The sequence below is a fragment of the Pseudophryne corroboree genome, chromosome 5, assembly GCF_028390025.1.
Source record: "Pseudophryne corroboree isolate aPseCor3 chromosome 5, aPseCor3.hap2, whole genome shotgun sequence".
NCBI classification, from domain to species: domain Eukaryota; kingdom Metazoa; phylum Chordata; class Amphibia; order Anura; family Myobatrachidae; genus Pseudophryne; species Pseudophryne corroboree.
In genome coordinates this window covers 99,914,707-99,937,877 of record NC_086448.1, presented here as the reverse complement: position 1 = coordinate 99,937,877, position 23,171 = coordinate 99,914,707, and positions in this window count along the sequence as shown.

The window sequence follows — 23,171 nt, the reverse complement described above, 5'->3', positions numbered from 1 at the left end:
GCGCTGTGAGGCAGTAATGCTAACCATTACACCATCTATACTGTCCAAAAATCCCACTCTGCTTGGACTTATATAGTGGTAAAGGAATAATGTTTTGCTTTTGCATTGGCAAACTAGTAACTCATGTGAAAAAAAGGGAATTGCATTGGCCCCATGTAGTGTTATTTTGAGAGGGGGGCATCTCCCGAATGTTGGAGACACCGGACATCTTATACCTGGCCTGCTGTTCTGCTTGATGTGGTATCCAGTCTATAGATCTACACTAAAAAAAGTCTATAGTTAATAGCTCAACCACTAATGGTCGACATGAATTAAGTCGACAGGGCCAAAATGTCGACATTGAAAATGTAATTCAAAAGGTCAACAGGGTCTAAAGGTCGACATAAAAAATGGTCGAGACACATAAGGTCGACAAAAGTTTATTTTTAAAAAATTTTTAAAACTTTACCATCATGTGGACTACGATTGAGAATAGTAACTTGATGCCGAGTGCAGTGGTAGTGGAGCAAGGCACCTTGCCCGAAGAATGCGTGCAAAATGTGCCATGCAAGGAGACGTGGTACACTAATGGGGCTTGTTTGTAGCACAAAAAGTGTCAAAACAGCCCCCCAAAAGTGTCTACCTTTTCCGTGTCGACCATATCCATGTCGACATTTTGACCCTGTTGCCCTTTTGACTTTTTCTGTTGTCTACCTATTCCATGTTGACCTTTTGACCCTGTCACCCTAATGCATTTTGACCATTAGTGGTCAACCTACTAACTGTAGATCTTTTTAGTGTAGCAGGGATATTCAATTACTTCGACTTGCTGTCGGGTGTAATGTATCGCCGGGGGGGCTATCTAATGAGCCTCGATAAACCGGCACATGCCGCGGCTTATTGGGAATTTTGTTTCACCTGCCTCCGGCAGGCAAAGCATAATCCCAGATAACAGCAAACGGGGCTATCCTACCCTAAAACACACAGGTTTCACTGAACCTGTGTGTTTACTAGAGATGAGCGCCTGAAATTTTTCGGGTTTTGTGTTTTGGTTTTGGGTTCGGTTCCGCGGCCGTGTTTTGGGTTCGAACGCGTTTTGGCAAAACCTCACCGAATTTTTTTTGTCGGATTCGGGTGTGTTTTGGATTCGGGTGTTTTTTTCCAAAAACACTAAAAAACAGCTTAAATCATAGAATTTGGGGGTCATTTTGATCCCAAAGTATTATTAACCTCAAAAAACATAATTTACACTCATTTTCAGTCTATTCTGAATACCTCACACCTCACAATATTATTTTTAGTCCTAAAATTTGCACCGAGGTCGCTGTGTGAGTAAGATAAGCGACCCTAGTGGCCGACACAAACACCGGGCCCATCTAGGAGTGGCACTGCAGTGTCACGCAGGATGTCCCTTCCAAAAAACCCTCCCCAAACAGCACATGACGCAAAGAAAAAAAGAGGCGCAATGAGGTAGCTGTGTGAGTAAGATTAGCGACCCTAGTGGCCGACACAAACACCGGGCCCATCTAGGAGTGGCACTGCAGTGTCACGCAGGATGGCCCTTCCAAAAAACCCTCCCCAAACAGCACATGACGCAAAGAAAAAAAGAGGCGCAATGAGGTAGCTGTGTGAGTAAGATTAGCGACCCTAGTGGCCGACACAAACACCGGGCCCATCTAGGAGTGGCACTGCAGTGTCACGCAGGATGTCCCTTCCAAAAAACCCTCCCCAAACAGCACATGACGCAAAGAAAAAAAGAGGCGCAATGAGGTAGCTGACTGTGTGAGTAAGATTAGCGACCCTAGTGGCCGTCACAAACACCAGGCCCATCTAGGAGTGGCACTGCAGTGTCACGCAGGATGTCCCTTCCAAAAAAACCCTCCCCAATCAGCACATGATGCAAAGAAAAAGAAAAGAAAAAAGAGGTGCAAGATGGAATTGTCCTTGGGCCCTCCCACCCACCCTTATGTTGTATAAACAAAACAGGACATGCACACTTTAACCAACCCATCATTTCAGTGACAGGGTCTGCCACACGACTGTGACTGATATGACGGGTTGGTTTGGACCCCCCCCAAAAAAGAAGCAATTAATCTCTCCTTGCACAAACTGGCTCTACAGAGGCAAGATGTCCACCTCATCTTCACCCTCCGATATATCACCGTGTACATCCCACTCCTCACAGATTATCAATTCGTCCCCACTGGAATCCACCATCTCAGCTCCCTGTGTACTTTGTGGAGGCAATTGCTGCTGGTCAATGTCTCCGCGGAGGAATTGATTATAATTCATTTTAATGAACATCATCTTCTCCACATTTTCTGGATGTAACCTCGTACGCCGATTGCTGACAAGGTGAGCGGCGGCACTAAACACTCTTTCGGAGTACACACTTGTGGGAGGGCAACTTAGGTAGAATAAAGCCAGTTTGTGCAAGGGCCTCCAAATTGCCTCTTTTTCCTGCCAGTATAAGTACGGACTGTGTGACGTGCCTACTTGGATGCGGTCACTCATATAATCCTCCACCATTCTATCAATGTTGAGAGAATCATATGCAGTGACAGTAGACGACATGTCCGTAATCGTTGTCAGGTCCTTCAGTCCGGACCAGATGTCAGCATCAGCAGTCGCTCCAGACTGCCCTGCATCACCGCCAGCGGGTGGGCTCGGAATTCTGAGCCTTTTCCTCGCACCCCCAGTTGCGGGAGAATGTGAAGGAGGAGATGTTGACAGGTCGCGTTCCGCTTGACTTGACAATTTTCTCACCAGCAGGTCTTTCAACCCCAGCAGACCTGTGTCTGCCGGAAAGAGAGATCCAAGGTAGGCTTTAAATCTAGGATCGAGCACGGTGGCCAAAATGTAGTGCTCTGATTTCAACAGATTGACCACCCGTGAATCCTTGTTAAGCGAATTAAGGGCTGCATCCACAAGTCCCACATGCCTAGCGGAATCGCTCCCTTTTAGCTCCTTCTTCAATGCCTCCAGCTTCTTCTGCAAAAGCCTGATGAGGGGAATGACCTGACTCAGGCTGGCAGTGTCTGAACTGACTTCACGTGTGGCAAGTTCAAAGGGCATCAGAACCTTGCACAACGTTGAAATCATTCTCCACTGCACTTGAGACAGGTGCATTCCATCTCCTATATCGTGCTCAATTGTATAGGCTTGAATGGCCTTTTGCTGCTCCTCCAACCTCTGAAGCATATAGAGGGTTGAATTCCACCTCGTTACCACTTCTTGCTTCAGATGATGGCAGGGCAGGTTCAGTAGTTTTTGGTGGTGCTCCAGTCTTCTGTACGTGGTGCCTGTACGCCGAAAGTGTCCCGCAATTTTTCTGGCCACCGACAGCATCTCTTGCACGCCCCTGTCGTTTTTTAAAAAATTCTGCACCACCAAATTCAAGGTATGTGCAAAACATGGGACGTGCTGGAATTTGCCCATATTTAATGCACACACAATATTGCTGGCGTTGTCCGATGCCACAAATCCACAGGAGAGTCCAATTGGGGTAAGCCATTCCGCGATGATCTTCCTCAGTTGCCGTAAGAGGTTTTCAGCTGTGTGCGTATTCTGGAAAGCGGTGATACAAAGCGTAGCCTGCCTAGGAAAGAGTTGGCGTTTGCGAGATGCTGCTACTGGTGCCGCCGCTGCTGTTCTTGCGGCGGGAGTCCATACATCTACCCAGTGGGCTGTCACAGTCATATAGTCCTGACCCTGCCCTGCTCCACTTGTCCACATGTCCGTGGTTAAGTGGACATTGGGTACAACTGCATTTTTTAGGAGACTGGTGAGTCTTTTTCTGACGTCCGTGTACATTCTCGGTATCGCCTGCCTAGAGAAGTGGAACCTAGATGGTATTTGGTAACGGGGGCACACTGCCTCAATAAATTGTCTAGTTCCCTGTGAACTAACGGCGGATACCGGACGCACGTCTAACACCAACATAGTTGTCAAGGACTCAGTTATCCGCTTTGCAGTAGGATGACTGCTGTGATATTTCATCTTCCTCGCAAAGGACTGTTGAACAGTCAATTGCTTACTGGAAGTAGTACAAGTGGGCTTACGACTTCCCCTCTGGGATGACCATCGACTCCCAGCGGCAACAACAGCAGCGCCAGCAGCAGTAGGCGTTACACGCAAGGATGCATCGGAGGAATCCCAGGCAGGAGAGGACTCGTCAGACTTGCCAGTGACATGGCCTGCAGGACTATTGGCATTCCTGGGGAAGGAGGAAATTGACACTGAGGGAGTTGGTGGGGTGGTTTGCGTGAGCTTGGTTACAAGAGGAAGGGATTTACTGGTCAGTGGACTGCTTCCGCTGTCACCCAAAGTTTTTGAACTTGTCACTGACTTATTATGAATGCGCTGCAGGTGACGTATAAGGGAGGATGTTCCGAGGTGGTTAAAATCCTTACCCCTACTTATTACAGCTTGACAAAGGGAACACACGGCTTGACACCTGTTGTCCGCATTTCTGGTGAAATACCTCCACACCGAAGAGCTGATTTTTTTGGTATTTTCACCTGGCATGTCAACGGCCATATTCCTCCCACGGACAACAGGTGTCTCCCCGGGTGCCTGACTTAAACAAACCACCTCACCATCAGAATCCTCCTGGTCAATTTCCTCCCCAGCGCCAGCAACACCCATATCCTCCTCATCCTGGTGTACTTCAACACTGACATCTTCAATCTGACTATCAGGAACTGGACTGCGGGTGCTCCTTCCAGCACTTGCAGGGGGCGTGCAAATGGTGGAAGGCGCATGCTCTTCACGTCCAGTGTTGGGAAGGTCAGGCATCGCAACCGACACAATTGGACTCTCCTTGTGGATTTGGGATTTCAAAGAACGCACAGTTCTTTGCGGTGCTTTTGCCAGCTTGAGTCTTTTCAGTTTTCTAGCGAGAGGCTGAGTGCTTCCATCCTCATGTGAAGCTGAACCACTAGCCATGAACATAGGCCAGGGCCTCAGCCGTTCCTTGCCACTCCGTGTGGTAAATGGCATATTGGCAAGTTTACGCTTCTCCTCCGACAATTTTATTTTAGGTTTTGGAGTCCTTTTTTTACTGATATTTGGTGTTTTGGTTTTGACATGCTCTGTACTATGCCATTGGGCATCGGCCTTGGCAGACGACGTTGCTGGCATTTCATCGTCTCGGCCATGACTAGTGGCAGCAGCTTCAGCACGAGGTGGAAGTGGATCTTGATCTTTCCCTAATTTTGGAACCTCAACATTTTTGTTCTCCATATTTTAATAGGCACAACTAAAAGGCACCTCAGGTAAACAATGGAGATGGATGGATTGGATACTAGTATACAATTATGGACGGGCTGCCGAGTGCTGACACAGAGGTAGCCACAGCCGTGAACTACCGCACTGTACTGTGTCTGCTGCTAATATATAGACTGGTTGATAAAGAGATAGTATACTCGTAACTAGTATGTATGTATAAAGAAAGAAAAAAAAACCACGGTTAGGTGGTATATACAATTATGGACGGGCTGCCGAGTGCCGACACAGAGGTAGCCACAGCCGTGAACTACCGCACTGTACTGTGTCTGCTGCTAATATATAGACTGGTTGATAAAGAGATAGTATACTCGTAACTAGTATGTATGTATAAAGAAAGAAAAAAAAACCACGGTTAGGTGGTATATACAATTATGGACGGGCTGCCGAGTGCCGACACAGAGGTAGCCACAGCCGTGAACTACCGCACTGTACTGTGTCTGCTGCTAATATATAGACTGGTTGATAAAGAGATAGTATACTCGTAACTAGTATGTATGTATAAAGAAAGAAAAAAAAACCACGGTTAGGTGGTATATACAATTATGGACGGGCTGCCGAGTGCCGACACAGAGGTAGCCACAGCCGTGAACTACCGCACTGTACTGTGTCTGCTGCTAATATATAGACTGGTTGATAAAGAGATAGTATACTCGTAACTAGTATGTATGTATAAAGAAAGAAAAAAAAACCACGGTTAGGTGGTATATACAATTATGGACGGGCTGCCGAGTGCCGACACAGAGGTAGCCACAGCCGTGAACTACCGCACTGTACTGTGTCTGCTGCTAATATATAGACTGGTTGATAAAGAGATAGTATACTCGTAACTAGTATGTATGTATAAAGAAAGAAAAAAAAACCACAGTTAGGTGGTATATACAATTATGGACGGGCTGCCGAGTGCCGACACAGAGGTAGCCACAGCCGTGAACTACCGCACTGTACTGTGTCTGCTGCTAATATATAGACTGGTTGATAAAGAGATAGTATACTCGTAACTAGTATGTATGTATAAAGAAAGAAAAAAAAACCACGGTTAGGTGGTATATACAATTATGGACGGGCTGCCGAGTGCCGACACAGAGGTAGCCACAGCCGTGAACTACCGCACTGTACTGTGTCTGCTGCTAATATATAGACTGGTTGATAAAGAGATAGTATACTCGTAACTAGTATGTATGTATAAAGAAAGAAAAAAAAACCACGGTTAGGTGGTATATACAATTATGGACGGGCTGCCGAGTGCCGACACAGAGGTAGCCACAGCCGTGAACTACCGCACTGTACTGTGTCTGCTGCTAATATATAGACTGGTTGATAAAGAGATAGTATACTCGTAACTAGTATGTATGTATAAAGAAAGAAAAAAAAACCACGGTTAGGTGGTATATACAATTATGGACGGGCTGCCGAGTGCCGACACAGAGGTAGCCACAGCCGTGAACTACCGCACTGTACTGTGTCTGCTGCTAATATATAGACTGGTTGATAAAGAGATAGTATACTCGTAACTAGTATGTATGTATAAAGAAAGAAAAAAAAACCACGGTTAGGTGGTATATACAATTATGGACGGGCTGCCGAGTGCCGACACAGAGGTAGCCACAGCCGTGAACTACCGCACTGTACTGTGTCTGCTGCTAATATATAGACTGGTTGATAAAGAGATAGTATACTCGTAACTAGTATGTATGTATAAAGAAAGAAAAAAAAACCACGGTTAGGTCACTGGTATATACAATTATGGACGGGCTGCCGAGTGCCGACACAGAGGTAGCCACAGCCGTGAACTACCGCACTGTACTGTGTCTGCTGCTAATATATAGACTGGTTGATAAAGAGATAGTATACTCGTAACTAGTATGTATGTATAAAGAAAGAAAAAAAAACCACGGTTAGGTGGTATATACAATTATGGACGGGCTGCCGAGTGCCGACACAGAGGTAGCCACAGCCGTGAACTACCGCACTGTACTGTGTCTGCTGCTAATATATAGACTGGTTGATAAAGAGATAGTATACTCGTAACTAGTATGTATGTATAAAGAAAGAAAAAAAAACCACGGTTAGGTGGTATATACAATTATGGACGGGCTGCCGAGTGCCGACACAGAGGTAGCCACAGCTGTGAACTACCGCACTGTACTGTGTCTGCTGCTAATATATAGACTGGTTGATAAAGAGATAGTATACTCGTAACTAGTATGTATGTATAAAGAAAGAAAAAAAAACCACGGTTAGGTGGTATATACAATTATGGACGGGCTGCCGAGTGCCGACACAGAGGTAGCCACAGCCGTGAACTACCGCACTGTACTGTGTCTGCTGCTAATATAGACTGGTTGATAAAGAGATAGTATAATACTAATATTATATACTGGTGGTCAGGTCACTGGTCACTAGTCACACTGGCAGTGGCACTCCTGCAGCAAAAGTGTGCACTGTTTAATTTTAATATAATATTATGTACTCCTGGCTCCTGCTATAACCTATAACTGGCACTGCAGTAGTGCTCCCCAGTCTCCCCCACAATTATAAGCTGTGTGAACTGAGCAGTCAGACAGATATATAATTTATATAGATGATGCAGCACACTGGCCTGAGCCTGAGCAGTGCACACAGATATGGTATGTGACTGAGTCACTGTGTGCTGTGTATCGCTTTTTTCAGGCAGAGAACGGATTATAAATAAAAGTGGTGGTCACTGGTCACTATCAGCAAAACTCTGCACTGTACACTACTGAGTACTCCTAATGCTCCCCAAAATTAGTAAATCAAGTGTCTCTCTAATCTATTCTAATTCTAAACGGAGAGGACGCCAGCCACGTCCTCTCCCTATCAATCTCAATGCACGTGTGAAAATGGCGGCGACGCGCGGCTCCTTATATAGAATCCGAGTCTCGCGATAGAATCCGAGCCTCGCGAGAATCCGACAGCGTCATGATGACGTTCGGGCGCGCTCGGGTTAACCGAGCAAGGCGGGAAGATCCGAGTCGCTCGGACCCGTGAAAAAAAACATGAAGTTCTGGCGGGTTCGGATTCAGAGAAACCGAACCCGCTCATCTCTAGTGTTTACGGGTGTAAATGCACTTTTTACCGGCTGAGCTAATCGAATAGCCCGACCGCAACACCCAATGAAATATTGTGGGTGTTTACTCCCATTGTCTCTTCGGGGCAAATTGAATATCCCCGTAGGTAATAATAACCCACACCCGCTGGCTGTAGAGAAAGGGGACTTGCTCTTAGCTTTTTCTCATCACAGATGAGCATCTTTCAAGATGACCAACATACTGGATGTTTAAATGTTAACCATGCAAAAATACAATAATTAATAGTCTGAGGTAATATTCTACAATTCTGTATGTGATCTGGCTGCACTGCTGGATAACATATGAAAAAACATATTGAGAATACTTATTTGAAGCACAATTAAGAAATTAAGTCAGACCAGAAATAGAGCAGGTGGTGTTTAAGTTCAGATTAATCAACAATGTTCATGAATATTCATATATATATCAATATGTTAGTAGACGTATGTAGCTATTCAATTACTTCTGTCCAGCATGCAGTGATAACAGAGAGATAATACAGTTTCATATAAACCCTGACTCTCCGTTGAAATCTGTCATTAACTATTTGTATTGTGGAGGACCATTGTATTATGGAGGACCAAGATCTTACCTCCTCTAGAGAGGACATTGCTTAGCTTAAGATAGAATGCCCCAAGAGATCTACGGCGAAGATACCCGAGAGAACAGGACACTTTCAAAAAGAGAAATGAGTTTATTAGAAATGAGTTGATTAGTTTGCTACATCTCTTGGCAAACTAATCAACTCTTTCAGATTTCAGTACCATCTGTATGCGGATGATACTCAAATCTACCTATCCTCCCCAGATTTGTCACAATCTGTATTGGTCCGTGTCACTGAATGCCTTTCTGCCATTTCATCTTGGATGACATCTCGCCACCTCAAACTTAATATTTCCAAAACAGAATTAATTATATTTTCACCGGCCATATATATATATCTCTATCACTGTTGAGAACTACCCCACAAGCTCTCTGCCTAGGTGTCATTCTTGACTCTGAGCTGTCCTTTGTTCCCCACATTCAATCTGTCTCAAGATCATGTTACAGACATCCAAGAAACATATCCAAAATACGACCGTACCTTACACAAGACACAGCAAAAACCCTAATCCATGCTCTCATTATCTCCCGCATTGATTATTGTTATAGTCTCCTGACCGGTCTTCCCAAACATAGGCTCTCACCACTACAATCCATTTTGAATGCAGCTGTGAGGCTAATCTTTCTCGCTAAACGTTCATTGTCTGCAGATCCGCTCTGTCAATACTTTTACTGACATACAAGGCTATTAACCAAACTGCACCAACATACATCTCTTCATTCATCTCAAAATATCTCCCTACCCGACTTCTCCGCTCTACGCAAGATTTGCATCTCTCATCCACACACATTACTTGTTCATACTCAAAATTACAGGACTTTATCCGGGCTTCACCCACTCTGTGGAATGCCCTCCCACGCACAATAAGACTCGCCTCTAGTCTCCAAACCTTTAAACGTTCCCTGAAAACTCACCTCTATAGACAAGCCTATCAAATTCCAGACCCACCCACATAACCTTCAATGCTTCCCTATCTAATTACATCCTCTCTGTACAGTACAAATAACATCGCAAATCTTGTCTTTCTTTTCTCTCACACCCTCCTGATGCTTGGCAACATTGCGGGGTGATCATATTAGAGATGAGCGGGTTCGGTTCTCCGAGAACCGAACCCTCCTGAACTCCACGTGGTTTACACGGGTCCAAGCCAGACTCGATTCTTCCCGCCTGACTCGGAAAACCCGAACGAGGCAAAACGTCATCATCCCGCTGTCGGATTCTCGCAAGATTCGGATTCCATATAAAGAGCCGCGCATCGCCACCATTTTCACTCGTGCATTGTAGAGAGAGCGGAGAGGACGTGGCTACGTTCTCTCAGTGGAAATCTCAATATCAGTGCTCAGTCTCAGTGCTTACTTATTCCTGCTCAGTAATACTAGTAGTGTGTCTCTCCTGCTCAGTGTCAGTTCTATGATCCTCATCAGTGCTCAGTATCACTGCTCATTGTCTTGTGCTGCATTGTGGTGATCAGTATACTACAGTACAATAGTCCAGTGCTTCATCTTGCTGCTCAGTGTCAGTTCAAGTATCCTTATCAGTGCTCATTGTCTTGTGCTGCATTGTGGTGACCAGTATACTACAGTACAATAGTCCAGTGCTGCATCTTGCTGCTCGGTATCAGTTCTAGTATCCTCCTCAGTGCTCAGTATCACTACTCATTGTCTTGCTGCTGCATTGTGGTGACCAGTATACTACAGTACAATAGTCCAGTGCTGCATCTTGCTGCTCAGTGTCAGTTCTAGTATCCTCATCAGTGCTCAGTATCATTGCTCATTGTCTTGTGCTGCATTGTGGTGACCAGTATACTACAGTACAATAGTCCAGTGCTGCATCTTGCTGCTCAGTGTCAGTTCTAGTATCCTCATCAGTGCTCAGTATCACTGCTCATTGTCTTGTGCTGCATTGTGTTGACCAGTATACTACAGTACAATAGTCCAGTGCTGCATCTTGCTGCTCAGTGTCAGTTCTAGTATCCTCATCAGTGCTCAGTATCACTGCTCATTGTCTTGTGCTGCATTGTGTTGACCAGTATACTACAGTACAATAGTCCAGTGCTGCATCTTGCTGCTCAGTGTCAGTTCTAGTATCCTCATCAGTGCTCAGTATCACTACTCATTGTCTTGGGCTGCATTGCGGTGACCAGTACACTACTGTACAATAGTCCAGTGCTGCATCTTGCTGCTCAGTGTCAGTTCTAGTATCCTCATCAGTGCTCAGTATCACTACTCATTGTCTTGGGCTGCATTGCGGTGACCAGTACACTACTGTACAATAGTCCAGTGCTGCATCTTGCTGCTCAGTGTCAGTTCTAGTATCCTCATCAGTGCTCAGTATCACTGCTCATTGTCTTGGGCTGCATTGTGGTGACCAGTAAACTACAGTACAATAGTCCAGTGCTGCATCTTGCTGCTCAGTGTCAGTTCTAGTATCCTCATCAGTGCTCAGTATCACTGCTCATTGTCTTGGACTGCATTGTGGTGCTCAGTATACTACAGTACAATAGTCCAGTGCTGCATCTTGCTACTCAGTGTCAGTTCTAGTATCCTCATCAGTGCTCAGTATCACTGCTCATTTTCTTGAGCTGCATTGTGGTGACCAGTATACTACAGTACAATAGTCCATTGCTGCATCTTGCTACTCAGTGTCAGTTCTAGTATCCTCACCAGTGCTCAGTATCACTGCTCATTGTCTTGGGCTGCATTGTGGTGACCAGTATACTACAGTACAATAGTCCAGTGCTGCATCTTGCTGCTCAGTGTCAGTTCTGGTATCCTCATCAGTACTCAGTATCACTGCTCATTGTCTTGGGCTGCATTGTGGTGACCAGTATACTACAGTACATTACTAATAGTCCAGTGTCTTGTGCTGCATCTTGCTGCTGTAGGGTTCTGTGTTAGTGTCCTGTCACTGTGCATAGGTCATCATCATTCCAGTCACAGTGGTATCTGGGGGGTAACATTTCCAGAGGGCTTTTTTGCTGCTCACTAATACTAGTACAGTGTCTTGTGCTGCATCGTGCTGCTCAGTGTCAGTTCTCCGTAGTATCATCAGTGCTCAGTATAATCAGTGCTCAGTAAAATCAGTGCTCAGTATAATCAGTGCTCAGTATAATCAGTGCGCTGTTAGATGTGCGCCTGTTATCCGCCAATAGTGCAGTGGGATTTAGACAATTAATGAAGTTATTGTGTCCCCGGTACCAAATCCCATCTAGATTCCACTTTACTAGGCAGGCGATAGCGAGATTTTGCCAATTACTTCCAGTGATTTCTAATTATTAATTACAGTGATCTTGCCAATTAATTCCAGTGATTTATAATTATTAATTACAGTGATCTTGCCATTTAATTCCAGTGATTTGGACGTATAATTACAGTGATTTTGCCAATTAATTCCAGTGATTTATAATTATCAATTACAGTGACCTTGCCAATTAATTCCAGTAATTTATAATTATTAATTACAGTGATCTTGCCATTTACTTCCAGTGATTTGGACGTATAATTCCAGTTGGAATTGTTTGTGTCGCTTGGCTTAGTCATACAGCTACCTCATTGCACCTCTTCAACATCTTTGCATGAGGTGCTGTTTGGGGCCTAGTTTTTGAAAAGTGCCATCCTGTGTGACACTGCCGTACAAGTCCAGGGGTACTGCTGTATTAGTCCTGGGGTACTGCCGTATAAGTCCACCAATTGCAGATTTTTTTAAAAGTGACTGGAGCGTGCTGGAGATTCTGTCAGTGGACCGAACAATTGCGGCCCGCTCTTGACATTCAGCCACTGTGTGACACTACTAGATGGGTCAGGTGGTTGTGGCGCTTAGCTTAGGCCTACAGCAACCTCGGTGCACCTTTTTTTCTTCTTTGCATCATGTGCTGTTAGGGGCCTTTTTTTTTTATATCTGCCCTCCTGTCTGACATTGCAGTGCCACTCCTAGATGGGCCAGGTGTTTGTGCCACCCACTTGGGTCGCTTAGCTTAGTCATCCAGCGACCTCGGTGCAAATTTTAGGACTAAAAATAATATTGTGAGGTGTGAGATGTTCAGAATAGACTGGAAATGAGTGGAAATTATGGTTATTGAGGTTAATAATACTATAGGATCAAAATTACCCCCAAATTCTATGATTTAAGCTGTTTTTGAGGTTTTTTTTAAAAAAAACACCCGACTCCAAAACGCACCCGAATCCAACAAAAAATTGAAAGGGAGGTTTTGCCAAAACGCGTCTGAATCCAAAACACGGCCACGGAACCGAATCCAAAACCAAAGCACAAAACCCGAAAAATTCCCGCTGCACATCTCTATATCATATCATACAACCCATTAAGAACCCAGCAATCTGGGGGACCATTATGCAATAGGTGGCATCCATCCTTGTGTATCAATGCCTATTTCCCTATAGATTGTAAGCTTGCGTGCAGGGCCTTCCTACCTTTATGTCTGTCTGTTTTTACCCAGTTTTGTTCTATTACTGTTGTTCTAATTGTAAAGTGCAACGGAATATGCTGCGCTATATAAGAAACTGTTAAGAAACTAAAACAAGCTGGAAGCCATCAGAGCCAGGATACTTATGTGATACTGCCAGGGACAGCACCCTGGGAGTGGACAATTAATAAACAATTAGAGGGGTACATGCTGTATGTCTATCTGCCCGTCTCTCTCTCAGTCTCTCTCTCTCTCTCTCTCTCTCTCTCTGACATCCCTAACCTATATTGCTATTTTTTTACTCTATTCTCTCTCTTATTAAACTCAATCAGATTCTGTCTATCATTTTCTAGGCTACAACAGAGAAATGATAGACAGAATCTGATTGGTTGGTATGGGCAACATTACCAATTTTAGAACCTTTAGTAAATTTACCACTGTAGCGCCACATATATTTTATATTTTCTTGCTCATCACAAATCTCTCAGGTCCCAGCTACAAAGTACAAATCTTCATGATGAAGCACCATTAAGCAGCTGAAGGCTAATGGTTCACCTTGTGTCTAAATGATTCACTAAGCCTTATGACTACACTTAAATGATAAGCACCTTAAATAAATATGACATAAATACATAACACAATAACAGGCAGGTCTATATTTTATTGATCACTTCCATAAAGTTGGTGACAATCAAAATGTATCTGAATATGAAAGGGGTGAGCAATACCGTACCAACCCAACTAAAGGTGGGCAATACGATACCACCCCAACTTAAGGTGGGCTATACCATACCACCCCAACTTAAGGTGGGCAATAACATACCGTCCAAATTAGTGATGAGCGGGTTCGGTTCCTCGGAATCCGAACCCGCCCGAACTTCAGCTTTTTTTACACGGATCCGAGCGACTCGGATCTTCCCGCCTTGCTCGGTTAACCCGAGCGCGCCCGAACGTCATCATGACGCTGTCGGATTCTCGCGAGGCTCGGATTCTATCGCGAGACTCGGATTCTATATAAGGAGCCGCGCGTCGCCGCCATTTTACACGTGCATTGAGATTGATAGTGAGAGGACGTGGCTGGCGTCCTCTCCGTTTAGAGAAGAAATAGATAGGAGAGTGAGAGTGAGACAGTGACACTTCATTTACTGGAGCTTAGGAGGAGTACTCAGACAGAGAGTGCAGAATTTTGCTGATAGTATTAGTTAGTTATACTAGTGACAGAGTGAGACAGTGACACTTCATTTACTGGAGCTTAGGAGGAGTACTCAGACAGAGAGTGCAGAATTTTGCTGATAGTATTAGTTAGTTATACTAGTGACTGACCAGTGACCACCAGTGCAGTTTTATATTATTTAATATAATCCGTTCTCTGCCTGAAAAAACGATACACAGTGACTCAGTCACATACCATATCTGTGCTCAGCCCAGTGTGCTGCTGCATCATCTATGTATAATATCTGACTGTGCTCACACAGCTTAATTGTGGGGGAGACTGGGGAGCAGTTAGGTTATAGCAGGAGCCAGGAGTACATATTAAAATTAAACAGTGCACACTTTTTTTCTGCAGGAGTGCCACTGCCAGTGTGACTGACCAGTGACCTGACCACCAGTATATAGTATACTATATTGTATTGTGAATGTCTGCCTGTAAAAGTTAAACACACGTCGTGTGACTTGTGTGGTGTTTTTTTATTCTATAAAATAAAAAACTCATTCTGCTGACAGACCGTGTCCAGCAGGTCCGTCATTATATAATATATACCTGTCCGGCTGCAGTAGTGATATATATATATATTTTATATCATTATTTATCATCCAGTCGCAGCAGACACAGTACGGTAGTTCACGGCTGTAGCTGCCTCTGTGTCGGCACTCGGCAGTCCATCCATAATTGTATACCACCTACCCGTGGTTTTTTTTTCCTTTCTTCTTTATACATACTACATCTCATTATCATCCAGTCTATATTAGCAGCAGACACAGTACAGTACGGTAGTCCACGGCTGTAGCTACCTCTGTGTCGGCACTCAGCAGTCCGTCCATAATTGTATACCACCTACCCGTGGTTTTTTTTTCTTTCTTCTTTATACATACTACATCTCATTATCAACCAGTCTATATTAGCAGCAGACACAGTACGGTAGTCCACGGCTGTAGCTACCTCTGTGTCGGCACTCGGCAGTCCATCCATAATTGTATACCACCTACCCGTGGTTTTTTTTTCTTTCTTCTTTATACATACTACATCTCATTATCATCCAGTCTATATTAGCAGCAGACACAGTACAGTACGGTAGTCCACGGCTGTAGCTACCTCTGTGTCGGCACTCGGCAGTCCATCCATAATTGTATACCACCTACCCGTGGTTTTTTTTTCTTTCTTCTTTATACATACATACTACATCTCTTTATCAACCAGTCTATATTAGCAGCAGACACAGTACGGTAGTCCACGGCTGTAGCTACCTCTGTGTCGGCACTCGGCAGTCCATCCATAATTGTATACCACCTACCCGTGGTTTTTTTTTCTTTCTTCTTTATACATACATACTACATCTCTTTATCAACCAGTCTATATTAGCAGCAGACACAGTACGGTAGTCCACGGCTGTAGCTACCTCTGTGTCGGCACTCGGCAGTCCGTCCATAATTGTATACCACCTACCCGTGGTTTTTTTTTCTTTCTTCTTTATACATACATACTACATCTCTTTATTAACCAGTCTATATTAGCAGCAGACACAGTACGGTAGTCCACGGCTGTAGCTACCTCTGTGTCGGCACTCGGCAGTCCATCCATAATTGTATACCACCTACCCGTGGTTTTTTTTTTCTTTCTTCTTTATACATACTACATCTCATTATCATCCAGTCTATATTAGCAGCAGACACAGTACAGTACGGTAGTCCACGGCTGTAGCTACCTCTGTGTCGGCACTCGGCAGTCCATCCATAATTGTATACCACCTACCCGTGGTTTTTTTTCTTTCTTCTTTATACATACATACTACATCTCTTTATCAACCAGTCTATATTAGCAGCAGACACAGTACGGTAGTCCACGGCTGTAGCTACCTCTGTGTCGGCACTCGGCAGTCCGTCCATAATTGTATACCACCTACCCGTGGTTTTTTTTTCTTTCTTCTTTATACATACATACTACATCTCTTTATCAACCAGTCTATATTAGCAGCAGACTCAGTACGGTAGTCCACGGCTGTAGCTACCTCTGTGTCGGCACTCGGCAGTCCATCCATAATTGTATACCACCTACCCGTGTTTTTTTTTTCTTTCTTCTTTATACATACATACTACATCTCTTTATCATCCAGTCTATATTAGCAGCAGACACAGTACAGTACGGTAGTCCACGGCTGTAGCTACCTCTGTGTCGGCACTCGGCAGTCCATCCATAATTGTATACTAGTATCCATCCATCTCCATTGTTTACCTGAGGTGCCTTTTAGTTGTGCCTATTAAAATATGGAGAACAAAAATGTTGAGGTTCCAAAATTAGGGAAAGATCAAGATCCACTTCCACCTCGTGCTGAAGCTGCTGTTACTAGTCATGGCCGAGACGATGAAATGCCAGCAACGTCGTCTGCCAAGGCCGATGCCCAATGGCATAGTACAGAGCATGTCAAATCCAAAACACCAAATATCAGTAAAAAAAGGACTCCAAAACCTAAAATAAAATTGTCGGAGGAGAAGCGTAAACTTGCCAATATGCCATTTACCACACGGAGTGGCAAGGAACGGCTGAGGCCCTGGCCTATGTTCATGGCTAGTGGTTCAGCTTCACATGAGGATGGAGGCACTCAGCCTCTCGCTAGAAAAATGAAAAGACTCAAGCTGGCAAAAGCAGTAGCACCGCAAAGAACTGTGCGTTCTTCGAAATCCCAAATCCACAAGGAGAGTCCAATTGTGTCGGTTGCGATGCCTGACCTTCCCAACACTGGACGTGAAGAGCATGCGCCTTCCACCATTTGCACGCCCCCTGCAAGTGCTGGAAGGAGCACCCGCAGTCCAGTTCCTGATAGTCAGATTGAAGATGTCAGTGTTGAAGTACACCAGGATGAGGAGGATATGGGTGTTGCTGGCGCTGGGGAGGAAATTGACCAGGAGGATTCTGATGGTGAGGTGGTTTGTTTAAGTCAGGCACCCGGGGAGACACCTGTTGTCCGTGGGAGGAATATGGCCGTTGACATGCCTGGTGAAAATACCAAAAAAATCAGCTCTTCGGTGTGGAAGTATTTCACCAGAAATGCGGACAACATTTGTCAAGCCGTGTGTTCCCTTTGTCAAGCTGTAATAAGTAGGGGTAAGGACGTTAACCACCTCGGAACATCCTCCCTTATACGTCACCTGCAGCGCATTCATAATAAGTCAGTGACAAGTTCAAAAACTTTGGCCGACAGCGGAAGCAGTCCACTGACCAGTAAATCCCTTCCTCTTGTAACCAAGCTCACGCAAACCACCCCACCAACTCCCTCAGTGTCAATTTCCTCCTTCCCCAGGAATGCCAATAGTCCTGCAGGCCATGTCACTGGCAATTCTGACGAGTCCTCTCCTGCCTGGGATTCCTCCGATGCATCCTTGCGTGTAACGCCTACTGCTGCTGGCGCTGCTGTTGTTGCTGCTGGGAGTCGATGGTCATCCCAGAGGGGAAGTCGTAAGCCCACTTGTACTACTTCCAGTAAGCAATTGACTGTCCAACAGTCCTTTGCGAGGAAGATGAAATATCACAGCAGTCATCCTGCTGCAAAGCGGATAACTGAGGCCTTGACAACTATGTTGGTGTTAGACGTGCGTCCGGTATCCGCCGTTAGTTCACAGGGAACTAGACAATTTATTGAGGCAGTGTGCCCCCGTTACCAAATACCATCTAGGTTCCACTTCTCTAGGCAGGCGATACCGAGAATGTACACGGACGTCAGAAAAAGACTCACCAGTGTCCTAAAAAATGCAGTTGTACCCAATGTCCACTTAACCACGGACATGTGGACAAGTGGAGCAGGGCAGGGTCAGGACTATATGACTGTGACAGCCCACTGGGTAGATGTATGGACTCCCGCCGCAAGAACAGCAGCGGCGGCACCAGTAGCAGCATCTCGCAAACGCCAACTCTTTCCTAGGCAGGCTACGCTTTGTATCACCGCTTTCCAGAATACGCACACAGCTGAAAACCTCTTACGGCAACTGAGGAAGATCATCGCGGAATGGCTTACCCCAATTGGACTCTCCTGTGGATTTGTGGCATCGGACAACGCCAGCAATATTGTGTGTGCATTAAATATGGGCAAATTCCAGCACGTCCCATGTTTTGCACATACCTTGAATTTGGTGGTGCAGAATTTTTTAAAAAACGACAGGGGCGTGCAAGAGATGCTGTCGGTGGCCAGAAGAATTGCGGGACACTTTCGGCGTACAGGCACCACGTACAGAAGACTGGAGCACCACCAAAAACTACTGAACCTGCCCTGCCATCATCTGAAGCAAGAAGTGGTAACGAGGTGGAATTCAACCCTCTATATGCTTCAGAGGTTGGAGGAGCAGCAAAAGGCCATTCAAGCCTATACAATTGAGCACGATATAGGAGGTGGAATGCACCTGTCTCAAGTGCAGTGGAGAATGATTTCAACGTTGTGCAAGGTTCTGATGCCCTTTGAACTTGCCACACGTGAAGTCAGTTCAGACACTGCCAGCCTGAGTCAGGTCATTCCCCTCATCAGGCTTTTGCAGAAGAAGCTGGAGACATTGAAGGAGGAGCTAACACGGAGCGATTCCGCTAGGCATGTGGGACTTGTGGATGGAGCCCTTAATTCGCTTAACAAGGATTCACGGGTGGTCAATCTGTTGAAATCAGAGCACTACATTTTGGCCACCGTGCTCGATCCTAGATTTAAAACCTACCTTGGATCTCTCTTTCCGGCAGACACAAGTCTGCTGGGGTTGAAAGACCTGCTGGTGAGAAAATTGTCAAGTCAAGCGGAACGCGACCTGTCAACATCTCCTCCTTCACATTCTTCCGCAACTGGGGGTGCGAGGAAAAGGCTCAGAATTCCGAGCCCACCCGCTGGCGGTGATGCAGGGCAGTCTGGAGCGACTGCTGATGCTGACATCTGGTCCGGACTGAAGGACCTGACAACGATTACGGACATGTCGTCTACTGTCACTGCATATGATTCTCTCAACATTGAAAGAATGGTGGAGGATTATATGAGTGACCGCATCCAAGTAGGCACGTCACACAGTCCGTACTTATACTGGCAGGAAAAAGAGTCAATTTGGAGGCCCTTGCACAAACTGGCTTTATTCTACCTAAGTTGCCCTCCCACAAGTGTGTACTCCGAAAGAGTGTTTAGTGCCGCCGCTCACCTTGTCAGCAATCGGCGTACGAGGTTACATCCAGAAAATGTGGAGAAGATGATGTTCATTAAAATGAATTATAATCAATTCCTCCGCGGAGACATTGACCAGCAGCAATTGCCTCCACAAAGTACACAGGGAGCTGAGATGGTGGATTCCAGTGGGGACGAATTGATAATCTGTGAGGAGGGGGATGTACACGGTGATATATCGGAGGATGATGATGAGGTGGACATCTTGCCTCTGTAGAGCCAGTTTGTGCAAGGAGAGATTAATTGCTTCTTTTTTGGGGGGGGTCCAAACCAACCCGTCATATCAGTCACAGTCGTGTGGCAGACCCTGTCACTGAAATGATGGGTTGGTTAAAGTGTGCATGTCCTGTTTATACAACATAAGGGTGGGTGGGAGGGCCCAAGGACAATTCCATCTTGCACCTCTTTTTTCTTTTCTTTTTCTTTGCGTCATGTGCTGTTTGGGGAGGGTTTTTTGGAAGGGCCATCCTGCGTGACACTGCAGTGCCACTCCTAGATGGGCCCGGTGTTTGTGTCGTCCACTAGGGTCGCTTATCTTACTCACACAGTCAGCTACCTCATTGCGCCTCTTTTTTTCTTTGCGTCATGTGCTGTTTGGGGAGGGTTTTTTGGAAGGGACATCCTGCGTGACACTGCAGTGCCACTCCTAGATGGGCCCGGTGTTTGTGTCGGCCACTAGGGTCGCTTATCTTACTCACACAGTCAGCTACCTCATTGCGCCTCTTTTTTTCTTTGCGTCATGTGCTGTTTGGGGAGGGTTTTTTGGAAGGGCCATCCTGCGTGACACTGCAGTGCCACTCCTAGATGGGCCCGGTGTTTGTGTCGGCCACTAGGGTCGCTTATCTTACTCACACAGTCAGCTACCTCATTGCGCCTCTTTTTTTCTTTGCGTCATGTGCTGTTTGGGGAGGGTTTTTTGGAAGGGACATCCTGCGTGACACTGCAGTGCCACTCCTAGATGGGCCCGGTGTTTGTGTCGGCCACTAGGGTCGCTTATCTTACTCACACAGTCAGCTACCTCATTGCGCCTCTTTTTTTCTTTGCGTCATGTGCTGTTTGGGGAGGGTTTTTTGGAAGGGACATCCTGCGTGACACTGCAGTGCCACTCCTAGATGGGCCCGGTGTTTGTGTCGGCCACTAGGGTCGCTTATCTTACTCACACAGTCAGCTACCTCATTGCGCCTCTTTTTTTCTTTGCGTCATGTGCTGTTTGGGGAGGGTTTTTTGGAAGGGCCATCCTGCGTGACACTGCAGTGCCACTCCTAGATGGGCCCGGTGTTTGTGTCGGCCACTAGGGTCGCTTATCTTACTCACACAGTCAGCTACCTCATTGCGCCTCTTTTTTTCTTTGCGTCATGTGCTGTTTGGGGAGGGTTTTTTGGAAGGGACATCCTGCGTGACACTGCAGTGCCACTCCTAGATGGGCCCGGTGTTTGTGTCGGCCACTAGGGTCGCTTATCTTACTCACACAGCGACCTCGGTGCAAATTTTAGGACTAAAAATAATATTGTGAGGTGTGAGGTATTCAGAATAGACTGAAAATGAGTGTAAATTATGGTTTTTGAGGTTAATAATACTTTGGGATCAAAATGACCCCCAAATTCTATGATTTAAGCTGTTTTTTAGGGTTTTTTGAAAAAAACACCCGAATCCAAAACACACCCGAATCCGACAAAAAAAATTCGGTGAGGTTTTGCCAAAACGCGGTCGAACCCAAAACACGGCCGCGGAACCGAACCCAAAACCAAAACACAAAACCCGAAAAATTTCCGGCGCTCATCTCTAGTCCAAATGCAGTTTCCTTGGCTTTGCAAGCCGCCCTGCGATGGCCAGCCTTTGGCAGTTTGTGAGGGACAGGCTGCAATGCGTTCGCAGCGCTGTGGTTGCAAATACAGCAAGGAGGTGTATATACACCTGCAGTTGCAATCCATGCTAAATTAGGTCCTGAGACAGAAGCAGAATGTGCTTGGCAATGCAGGTAACTAAAAGAAGCTGGAAGCCATCAGAGCCAGGATACTTATGTGATACCCCCAGGAACAGCACCCTGGGAGCAGAGGCGTAACAAGGGTAGGGCGAGTGGGGCAGGCCCAGGAGAGGGGGGCGCCGCCGGCGGCTAGGGCATCATGCCCCACTCGCCCCCATCACGCCGAAATGTGAGGGGAGGAGAGCGCAGCGTCTCTCCCTCCCCTCACCGCCGCCAGAGCACTAGCAGCGCTGCATGTGTCCGGTCTCCGACGTTAGCCAATCAGAGCTTGCGGACTGGCTCCTGATTGGCTGCCGGTCCGCGAGCTCTCATTGGCTGGCGAACCGGCACCACACAGCCGCCGGAGACCGGGAGCGGTGAGGGGAAGGAGAGGCGCTGCGCTCTCCTCCCCTCACAGACACAACAGGCGGTGAGTGACCGGGCGGGGGGGGGGGGCGCACAGTGGGGCATGTATCTGGCACAGTGGGGCACAGTGGGGCATGTATCTGGCACAGTGGGGCATGTATCTGGCACAGTGGGGCATGTATCTGGCACAGTGGGGCATGTATCTGGCACAGTGGGGCATGTATCTGGCACAGTGGGGAAATGTATCTGGCACTGTGGGGCATGTATCTGGCACTGTGGGGCATGTATCCGGCACTGTGGGGCATGTAACTGGCACTGTGGGGCATGTATCTGGCACTGTGGGGCAATGTATCTGGCACTGTGGGGCAATGTAACTGGCACTGTGGGGCAATGTATCTGGCAATGTAACTGGCACTGTGGGGAAATGTATCTGGCAATGTAAATGGCACTGTGGGGCAATGTATCTCGCACTGTGGGGCATGTATCTGGCACTGTGGGGCATGTATCTGGCACTGTGGGGATATGTAACTGGCACTGTGGGCCATTTTCAGTGGCCACACCCCTTCTGGTGTGTGGTCACGCCCATATTCGCTCATGCTTCTTTTGCTGTGTTTTTTTTTTTTTTTTTTTTTTTGGGGGGGTGCACCATTTTCCATCTTGCCCTGGGCTCCAAAAACCCTAGCTACACCTCTGCCTGGGAGTGGACATATTATGACTTCACTGTAGTATCATGCTGGCTGCTGGGAGGGCTCACATTCTTTGTCCCAAGCAGTGTTTTTGGGTGGGGCACATTAAAAAAGTTATTTATTTATTTAAATTAACTAGCAGCTGCAACATCAAAAACAATTGTTAGACTGATATTTTGAGCTGTGCTGTATAGTGTACTTTCAGACGCAATGGGGGGAATCCAGCTGAGCGCGAGGTTTAGTGAGGAGAAAAAAACCTTGCGTACCTCGCACCCAATTTTGGAGTACCGCAGGTTTGATCGCTCCCAATACCCGTGGTATCCAATGAAAAAAAAATGGTTGCAGGATTTTCAGCGCTGAAAACCCTGTGGCGC